Source organism: Schistocerca americana, chromosome 1 (genome assembly GCF_021461395.2).
Source record: "Schistocerca americana isolate TAMUIC-IGC-003095 chromosome 1, iqSchAmer2.1, whole genome shotgun sequence".
Taxonomy (NCBI): domain Eukaryota; kingdom Metazoa; phylum Arthropoda; class Insecta; order Orthoptera; family Acrididae; genus Schistocerca; species Schistocerca americana.
This window is the reverse complement of record NC_060119.1, coordinates 854,431,162-854,442,946: the sequence shown is the minus strand read 5'-3', so window position 1 is coordinate 854,442,946 and position 11,785 is coordinate 854,431,162.

Sequence of the window (11,785 nt, the reverse complement as noted above, 5' to 3'; positions counted from 1 at the left end):
GTGTGTTCCAGATAGATTAAAACATGCAGTAGTGACGCCAATCCACAAAAGTGCAGCAAGGGATGATATTTCCAAGTATTGGCCCATCTCCCTGCTGCCAGTACTCTCAAAGGTATTTGAGAGAATAGTGTATACTAGGATTTATAGTCACATTACACAAAATAGCTTACTGGCTCCTACACAGTTCGGCTTTTGTAAGGGCTCCTCCACAGACAGAGCTATATTTAACCTAATAGATGAAAATTTAGGTGAACTAAATTACAAAAGGTATCCAATTGGGATATTTTGTGACTTGCCAAGGTATTTGATTGTGTAGATCACAACACACTCTTAAAAAAGCTTCCACATTATGGCATTAAAGTCAAATCTTTAACTTGGTTAGAATCATACTTACAGAACAGGAAGCAAAGGGTTGTCTTAAGGGGGACAGGAACAGCATTAGCATCAGACTGGGGAAATATAAAGTATGGAGTCCCACAGGGCTCAATTCTTGGGCCATTAATTTTCCTGATCTACATTAATGATCTACCAATCACAATTAACAACAGAGCAAAAATAGTAATGTTTGCCGACAATACAAGTATCCTCGTAAAAGGACCCAACTCCACAATGCAGGATACAACCATGACTGTCTCTACTCAAGTACACAAATAGTTCACTGCGAATGGCCTAACATTAAATATTTCAAAAACCACTATGATACAGTTTATGACAAAAAATAGAAAATAAAACTCCTGAAATACATGTTAACAATCACAAAATTAATGAAACCACACATACAAAATTCCTAGGTATCCAGATAGATGGTCACCTAAGATGGAAAGAACAAATTGATCAGCTGGTCAAGAAAATTAGCTCATCGTGCTTTGCACTAAGAGCTCTCCATCAGTTAGTAGACAGAGAAATACTGTTGTTGTCATATTTTGCGTATTTCCATTCTGATCTCTCCTATGGCATAATCTTCTGGGGAAATGCTGTAGGTGTTGAAAAAGTCTTCAGAATACAAAAACGAGCAGTGAGGCTAATATGTGGCGTCCATAATTGGACATCTTGCAGAGGTCTCTTCAAATCTTTCAGGATACTTACCATCACAGGTCAGTATATATACTCACTGGTGTTATTTGTAGCCAACAACAGAGAACTGATTCAGAAAAATTGTGACATCCACAACCATGACACAAGATAGGTGAAAAATTTTCGTCAAGGCTCTGCAACTCTCACTAATGTACATAGGGGAGTTACTGAGTCATGTATCAAGGTCTTCAATAAGCTCCACATCAATATAAAAAAGGAATTAAATAATGTACAGGTTTTGAAAAGGAAACTAAAATCATCGAACAAACTTTCTATAAAATGAATGAATACTTAGAATTATGATGTACAAGAGTGGGGGAAATTGCCTAAGAAAAGCACTCCCTTAAAGATAAAGTGTGATGCTGTTACTTGTAGTTTAACTGAAATTGTGGTGATAAAATGTAAATTTACGAGAAAATGTGAACTTCCATATATCCCACTCTCTTGAGCATTCACTTAAACCTCTTCTTAAGGAATGCAGTTAAAACTTGTATTCATTCAAACCATGACCATGAAGAAAAATTACTTCCTTATATATGTCAGTAGCAAAAATATGCACTGTCACTTATTCTGCAATTTTAAACAATCACTTAAAATGTTTTTGGCATAATACAGGCTTTAATACTGCATGCAAGTAATTGTTCCTGTAAAATAAACCAATGTCTGTGCTATGTGATGTATAAATGTTAATGTACTACTGTAATTGCATCAGTTGACTTGTCCTATATTACTTGTCCACTGGCTGTATAATATGTAATCAACCAGCTAAAACTTGCTAAAATTATACCTCTCTGCAAGAAGGGAGAGAAAACGGACATGACAAATTATAGCGCAATTGCTATACTATCTGCCTTCTCAAAAATATTTGAATACTGTATGTTAACTAGATTAGAAATATGTTTAAATTCTAACAACATAATCACATCTTCCCAATATGGATTTCGGAAAAATAGGTCCACCACACATGCTCTGTATGCATTTCTAGAAAAGTGCTCAAGTTCTGTTGACCATAAACAACCTGCTGTCAGTATATTTCTTGATCAGTCCAAAGCCTTTGACATGGTCGACCAGAAGCTGCTGCTTGTGAAACTCCGTAAGTATGGGATTAGAGGTGTAGCCCACAAATGGTTCCATAGCTACCTTAGTCAAAGAAAGCAATCTGTAGAAATAAGAAAATCAGAGAAATTCAGGCACTGCAGGTCACATATACTACATACAACAAATGGCGTCCCTCAGGGATCTGTCCTTGGCCCTGTTCTTTTCATATTGTTCATAAATGATGTCCCAGAACACATACCAAATGCCAGCTCCTTTCTGTATGCGGATAACCAGTATAGGTGACACAATGCAAGATGCAGTTAATGAAACTACTTGTCATTTACAATCGTGGTTTAAAGCAAATAGACTACTCATAAATACTTAAAAAAACTGTAAGCATGAACTTCCGAACTAGACAAAATCTAACCCCCTTCAATGCAGTTATAGTTATCGGCAAAGATGACATTACGAACAGGCAGGACACCAAATTTCTTGGACTTACCATCAGTAACACACTAAATTGGAAACCACATATTGAGGCATTGTCACAAAAGCTTAGTAAAACCTGCTATCAATTTTGATCATTAAAAGACACAGCCAGTGTAGATACCTTGAAGCTGGTGTACCATGCTCTGTTTGAGTCTGTCTTGAGCTATGGCCTAATCTTCTGGGGAAAGAGCTCTGATATTGGAACTAGCTTGTTTTCAGTACAGCACTTGGACGCCCTCAACAGAAATGCAGACTGCCACACACATGACACCAGAAACAAAACACATTTACAAATTATAGCCCACAACACAAAATTATATGCAAATGGTGTTAAATGTACGGGCATTAAAATATACAACCACCTCCTAACAGACATAAAAACAAGCAAAAACCCAAAAATAATGAGAATTAAATTAAAGGAATTGCTACTAAATCACTGTTTCTATTCCGTACATGAATTTCTTGAAACAAAATTTTAATTACTCGTAATAAGCTGTTTATTCAGTTGTAGATGTTTCTACGTAGTAGGATAATTTAATTATTGTATCTTATCTGTATTTTGTCTGTATCTCTTGTATATGTATTCTGCTATGTGAACTATGTACCACAATATTTTAATTACTTGTAATAAGCTGTATATTTACTTGTAGATATTTCTACTTAGTAAGATAATTTAATTATTGTTTGTTACTCATATTCTGTCTGCATCTCTTATATGTATTCTGCTATGTGCAGTATGCACTACCGCCATCTCTCATCACACACCACCTTTTTTATATTTTGTCTATATATCCTATATGTATTCTGCTACGTGAGTTATGTGCCACTACTGTCATCTCTCATCATATACCATCTTAACATAATTTTTCAAATTGACTTGTCCTATATCATGATGTGCTTTGCTGTACAAATTGTATGATATACAGGACCAATAATAAATAAAATATAACAAAATAAAATAAATAAATAAAAATAAAATAAAGTGAATGGGCAATTCATAAACGATCTGCTTCATTGCCCGCTTTTTGTTCCTCGTTTATTTGAAAAACCCGAATTTGCTTATTTCTTCATGCTGTGCTGATAGATCTAGTGACAAACATTTGAGAGCCCTATTTTTTGGCGAAGCTATTAAGAAGATAAAAGCTTGTACAGCCAAAATATCGTTTATGATTCCTTGAAAAAAGTTGAAAAGTTACTGTTTCCACTGGAAAATTTCGATTAGACATAATTCAAACTTATCAGCGTCGAAATGAGAAAGACGCAAAAGGCGCTGATCTGTTTGTTTCTGTCAGATTCAGACATATCACTACTTCCATGCTCTTTCAAATATCGTGTACATCCGCCAGTACATCATGCATGCCACCTGATGTAAGTTAATAGTACTATGTCTATAAGCTTCGTGCAAGTGCAAGCAGTAAGCTGACAAAAGTTTTATCGCAATCGCATGAACGGGAAAGCAGCGTATTGAATACTAACAAACAAACAAACGTTGATTTTTATGCATTAGATAGGATATACATGGTGCCCTGTCTCTCTTTTTTCCAGTTCTTAATTCTGACAACTTTATTACACCACCTTTCAATACAACAAAAGTTTCATATACATTTACCGAATCAACTTATTTCTTCACATTTTTAACACATTTACTCCAAGAATAGCCAAGACTTTAGAAACTCAGTGTATTCACATGACTGATTTATCCCAAGAGCACAAGGTATACAGGTAATGAAAGGTTGGAAAGAGAGAAAGCAACCAACAAACAAGGCAACCTCAACTGCATGTTAGGCTTCAACCTTTGTATGACCTATTTTTTCGAGGCACATTAAATTAGAAGTTTACATATGATTTTGTACAATGTTCACAGCCAGCAGTGTAATATCTTGATGTAGGAAAGAAGGACATGGAAAAGATGACATTTATTAAAGACTTGAGAATAATTCTGTGAAATTAGTTCTTAATGTTGTAGACCATCATACATGGTGTTTATGTTAAACAAGCCAATAGCAGTTGATGGCCAGTGGCCAGCTAAATCGGAATAATTACCAGTATAAAAGGAAATTTATAGATCATGGAAGAAGGAGTGAAGATCAGTATTTCACACACTACCAGCACACAGGTGTTTATAGATGTAGGCTAAATTAAACTTGGGTTGGTACAAGAGTGAAACAGGCAGCTAATTGCAGTCTCTTCAAAGAGACTACCTCTGCATTCGCCTTAGTTGATTTACGAAAATCATGAAAGAAATTCATCTGAGTGAGTAGGCAGAAACTTGGACTCATAAATGAGAGTCCAGACTTGAACTACCTCACAGAGATAGGGATGCTATGAATAATAGACATTAATTGGAGTACCAGGAAAGTATTAGAGCATGTTTTTAAATTGTTGGATCCAGCCACATCAGAAGGAGATTGAAATAAATAAATTCTGCAGATGTGCTGTACATTGATTTCTGAAGCAATCAGCATCAATTAGCTGGTCATGTAAGGAAAAAGAATCAAAACCTTACATTAATTTTAGATTATGCGCTTATTAAAGATATAAAACATTGCTTCTATGCATTTTTAAAGGAACTGCAAAACAAATTCTAAATATGTTAATCAGTCAACCCTAACAAATCATTACTCACAATTCTGAACTATAACACAATTTAAAACTAAGAATGACAATTTTTATGGTTGACATGGGAGTACCATTTTATTGTCAACTTAAATTAATGGTAACAAATTTTGACTACTTTATTTTAGGTTTTCAAATTTACTGTACACACCAAAAAATATTTTTCACTGTCTGATGGTAATCAGGCCATGCATTTCTGAATCTATATTAATATACAAAACATTTGACACAACAAAGTGTCCGTTCACATATTTTACTTTTTTTTCTCTGTACATTTACTGAAGTCAGCAGTCAAAAATTTTGTTTAGCAGACAAGAATTATCAGAAACAATTTTTAAAAAGTTTGGTAACACAAGAAATTGCATGGGAATATCTTATTATTGTTCAGCACTCCTCTGATAAAAAAAAAAAAATTAAAATAAATCAGAACAAATTATTTCTCGTTTGTATTGCAGGTGTACTACTGAACCAGCTCATTTACAATGTTGTCAAGAATATATCATTCAAGAGATTAGGAACAATTTATAGTGCAATGTTTCTAAAAATCATCATTACACCACTCACTTCGATGTTGCCAAAAATAAGTCATTTCCCCCTCATTAGTACAATGACATTACAATCCAATGCCTATTAGAGATTTACTGTACAACAAGTAATCGCATATGAAACTCATACATGTTACGATCAGTTTTTACTTATCAAGTACATGATTTTAATACAACTATTGACATATTAAAGCTGTTTACAGAACAATGAACAATACAAAGTCCTACTATACAAATTACAGTTAACTGCTGGCAGTCAATGGGGTAAAAAAATCCATTGATTTGATATGCTCTTTAGCTGTGGAAATGAAATCATTTGCTTATAAGTAATACACTAGGTGTAGTGGATTTAAATTTGCACTAACTAGTGGTTGCCACTAGCAGCATTGTCCAAAAGTGAAATAGACTCTCATAGATTATTCATACAACTTTAAACAGAAAATTGGAGAATATTGCTTTCAAATTTAAAAAAATATAAAAAAAATCTGTCCACCTGTAGCTCTAAACTGAATTTACAAATGCACATTATTTTCCACATAACAATACATTATTTCATCTCAAATTCAGCTCAGTAATTCACTTACCAACAAAAAGGTAATGAAGATTACAAACAACATTTATTTCATCATTGACTTCAACAAGTGCACTAGTTGTACGCAGAGGCAAGTTTACAGCCCTGTTATTTGTTTTGAATAGTAACTGTTGTGCTCCAAAGTGAGCACAGCAGGCACTTCCAATAGAAAAGTCAGCAATAACAGCCACATCTGCATGGAAAGAGTTACACTCAATATTCCATTTCCAAGCATCTCAGAAAACAGTTAAATAAACAGTATAAAAAAGTAAAATTACAGAATGGTCATAATTAAACTTCAGCTACTTGATCCAGTGTAGAGGAAAATTATTTACTCTGTGGGTACCCAACTTTATAGGGATGATGTTCATATGTGTACTGCAGGATTTGTGTTGTCAACAGTTTTAGTATAATGACATGCCATTAAGCATGGATACTGCTATGGTGATTTAGGGTTGGAACACAAGCATTAATGTGTGTTGCAGATGCAGACATTCAATACAGGCCTGGAAAAGGTGAACACGGCTTTACACGTAAAACTGTTTTATGAAATTAGTGGCAATAGTGCTACTGCTCTTCAAGAATATCAGCACATTAACAGAACATGGGGAGGTCCTCTTTCCACACTGACACTTAAAATATGATTTAAAAATTCAAATTAGCTTCTAGTTTGGGAATTGCTCCCAGAAGAGGCTGATGGCCAACTACGTTACAAATTCTTGAAGTTACTGTTGCAGTGGGTGAGAATGTTGGAGCCAGTGTGCGATCTTCAAGCAGTGTCACAGCATGTGAAAATTCCATGGTCCGCTGTTCGAAAAATGCTACAAACAGTTGTGAAATGGTATCTCTAGTGCAGTTCCAGGGTGTCATGGATGCAGTTGGTCATCACATTGAGCAACGTTTGTAACCTGGAATATTAACACAGTAAGCAATTAACAAATATTACCCTCTCATAAGGAAATTAAAATGTGTTTCTTTCAATGGATCATTCGTTATTACTTTTCTGCATATTCTTACCAATGTTCTCACAAAGTTGTCCCAAAATCACTCGTTTTTAATGGGGGTCATCTAAAGCAGAAACAATTTATTTATGAACAATCTGTATTGGAATGAGGTACAGGTTTGAAATTTCACCATGTCACTCAATTGAATAATGCATTACATTTAATATCCTTTCCCCTGACCTTGTTTTGATACTGCATGATGAATAAATGATTACCTTTGTTCAAAAAATCTCGTATTCACTGTAGCTATGAACAATGTGGAAACACTTATGCTGTGGCATACAAACAATTATATTTTTCCAGTGAAATGAGTACTGCACTGCATAAGAGCGGTTTGTCATTTATCACAAACTCTTCTCAAAAGTCATGGTAGAGCAATTTCTTTGACACATCGTGTTGCTTTCTAGTGCTATCCTGTCCTCTGTGTTGCTATGCTGCCAATAACAGTGTCATTGGAAAAGCATAGCATCAGATTTCATTTTAATAGATAATATTAAGAATGAAATTATGTGTAAAATCTAGATATTTGAACTATAAGAAAGACGAAAAAGTTAACTGAAGCACCCAATTACAATGAAATGGATTAGAAAAGCTTGCATTTAAATTTCTTCAGCAAAATGTGACACAATAAGTGTTTTATCTCAATATAGTAAACACCTATAAAGCTAAAAATGAATATAAAGCGTTGCTCAGTCGCCATCATCATCTCAAAAACTTACTTCACTGCAAGTGTTCTGCAATTCCGAAGACTGGGATGTTCAGTGAGAATGGTCTGAACGCATCCAGACTTGTAAGATTGTATCAGCAATAAGTGGGTAACAAGGCAGTGAAGATAATGTATGTTTAAATCTGACAGTGCTTTCTCTTGTATACCTGGAAAGCTCAGAAAAAATGCAGTAGTGACAATGCAATATGACCACAGCAGGAGTTGAGTGTCATTTTGTCCATATGGTGGCAATGGATTTTACTGCTTTGTCAACAGTTTTGGTAATGAAACACTGCATTAATTATTTTACTTGGTAAGATATGGGCATGCAATTGCTGTATCAGGTTTCATTGCCCAGAAACCCAAATAACTGAGAATGAGCTCATGAATATCATTCTTGAAGTGTTGTTGGACAAAAGGCAGTCGCTTTAAACATGTGGTATACTAATGGCTGTAAATGTGTTTAGACGCTACTGTGCTGAGCACAGTCTATCAGCTGACTTGCTGATCTGTGCAACTAACTGCAAAATGTGAATCTGTTGGTGATGACCATATAATATATCTCAGATTCAGCATACTAAGGTAAACCTGAACCACAGCTGATTTTGGAGCTCACTGAATTGTCTCCCTTCAAGAAACTCCATGTTTCAAGTTTCAAGAGGACAATCCATGACCACATATGGTGCAGAATGTGCAAGCACTTTCAATTAATTATACCACTGCTTTCCTTGCCAGCACGACTGTTTAATGCATTTCACATTGAACAAACCTAGGATATAGTTGGACAGCAACTTGTTTGTCACCATCCTTTATCAGTCACTGTTGATTATTTTGTGGATATTGAAAAGAGGGAAAAAACACCCATGATCTGATAATATAGGAGGGGCATTAAATAAGTAAATCAACAGTTTGTTCCTTTGCCAATTTTGGTTGAAAAAATGCGGAATTTGTTGTGGGACAGCATGGAATATTTCCACTTCAGCCTTTGTAGTTTCATAAAGTTCTAATATGTGGTGGCATTGTATGTAACCTTTAAAATGATATCTGTAATTGAGGTGCATTCCAAGCAGAAGGCTGTCACCGAGTTTCTTTTGGCAGAGAATCAGACCATTACAGATATTTATATGTGCTTGTAAAATGTCTATGGAGACCTGGCAGTGAACGAAAACATGGAAAGTTGTCTGTCATCGTCACAACAAAGCTGTGCAAACCTGTCTGACCTCCCATGTACTGGCCAACTGCACACAACTGTGACTCCCTCAATGTTGGAACGTGTGGACACCCTTATTGAGGTGATCAATGGATCACAATCAAGTAACTCACTGATCATCTCTGTTGATAGTGCTGACACTCGTCCACTAATTGTGGTACTCAAAGGTGTGTGCCTGCTGGTTTCTTGTTGCCTAACAGACGACCATAAAGAGCAATGAAGGACATCTGTGCATATTTGCTTGTGTGCTACAAGGCTAATTGTGACAATTTTTTGTCGAAAATCATCACAGGAAATGAAATATGGGTTATAAATTTGAACTGGAGACAATATAGTAATCCATGGAGTGGCTCTGCACCAACTCTCCTCTGAAGAAAAAGTTCATAGCTACACCCTCAGCCTATAAGGACATGGCAATGGTGTTCAGGAGCTCTGAAGGAGTTATTCTGTTTGATGTTCTCTCTCATGGTGCAATTATCAGCACTGAAATGTATTATGCTACTCTCAAGAATTTGAAGAAATAACTTCAGTGTGTTTAATGCTACAAAAATGCAAGCAAAGTTCTAACTTCTCTTTCTCCATAACAATGCAAGGCTTCACAGAAATCTGTGCACACAAAAGGTTCTCACAAAACTTCATTGAACTGTTCTTTCTCATCCACCCTACAGCCCAGGTCTTGCACCTTCTGGCTTCCACCCGTTTGGGCCAATGAAAGATACACTCCATGGGAAGCAGTATGTGGATGATAGAGAGGCAGCACGACATTGGCTCCAACGTCGACCAGTAGTGCAGTTGGTACAATGGGAGCATACAGGCCCTGACAGCATGTTGGCATAAGGCTGTTGCATTGAACGAAGATTGTGTTGAAAAATAGGGTTTTGTAGCCAAAGGGTGGGCAATAATATGGAGCAATGGGATCCTGAATAAAATCAATCTCCTTTCAGAAAAAAATGTGTTGCATTACATCTTTAACAACCCTGGTATATTGATACGGGGTATTTCACAAGGAATGTTAAATATTTTAGGAAGTGGTAGTACTAACTAATTCGAATAAAACATTTCACATAATATGTGTCAAAATTTTATTGGTTACAGAGAGAAGTTTTCTTTTCTTGTATTGGAACTCCAGTTGCTATAGATTTACTTACTGACTGTCATTTTTGTTTTGAAGTTCAACTTATGAAGTTGTGCTTCAGTTTACATAACAAAATTTTTCAGTTATGATTCTGATTTGTTGGCCAAGTTTAATGTATCATTTAAGCAACCTGTATGTTTACGAATACCCAGAATGGAAATGGTATTCTGTGTGGGTTTTGTAATGGAAACACCGCTACTGCTTGCAGAGATTACAGTAGACATTTTTCCAAACTGCAGAGTACAATGTTCAAGAGTATTTACTTGTGTTTGAATATGCAAATGAACAGTGGGAAGATTTGATGGAAGATATTATTCAACTGGTAGAACATAGTCCACTGACAATTACACAAAGAATTGCCTAGTAGCAGAATGGACATAGATGGTGTGTTGCCTCTAAGCTTGAGTGCTGGGTGATGGACAGTCAGTCAGAGGAGGAACTACCTTGCAATGTTATGGACTGGACACTGCAACTGCAGTGTGGCCAGTGAAGTCAAGATTTGAAAGCTTATCTGTGCAGTGTCATTTTCTTAGCAAGTTTTCAGAATCCTGGGAGCAGTCCTGGGCCCTGTTGAATCCATGAGAAGCAAGGTGAACTGCCAAACTGTGGTATCAGCAGCAGTTATAGGATGGCTTCTTGGTTACCAGACTTGGCAATAGGAGAGGAAAGTGACAGTGGTTATGTTAAGTGCTCAACTTGTTAAATAAGTGTTCTAGGTTAGCCTATATTCAATATGTCAGAAAATTGCTCAGTCTGAAATAATAGTGGTATTGAGAGTCATCTTGTCAAGCTAGGAAGAGTTACTCTTCATTGCCAAAGAAATAAATGTTTAAAATATGTGCCAAGAGATTATTCAGTTTTAAAGAAAGTTGTTAAAGTTGTTGGTTTTGCTGTGCCAGCTAGTGGCTGATGTTAATTGACTAGTAATTGTTAAAGTTTTCTTGCCCTTTCTTATAAAACTAGTAGAATGTTGTATTGAAGCATTTCAGTTCTGAAAAGTCTAATATTACGTTATTGTAGGCATTAGGGCCTGTTTTAATTATAAAGAAAAAAGACTTATGGTTTGCAGAGTTAGCAAGAGAAATGCATTAGTTAACAAACGGGTATTAAGTTATTAATATTTTTTCAAAACAGAGAATATTTTCCTTTGCCATTTCTATTTCAATGGTATGTTCAATTAAATATTTGTAAATGTTTCAAACTTTAGTTCTGCATTCTGTTCTGCTCCAATTAAGCATGTTAGTGAGGTTAAGGTACAGTTTCACAATATGCAGTGGCAACAGAATGTGTAGTTTTGCCTCGGAGTTGGAACATACAGCAAAACTAAGCTAAAATTGGCATTGACTGTTTAGAGTGTATAGCTATCTTGATTGTTCCAGAATGCTCATGGGCACAGT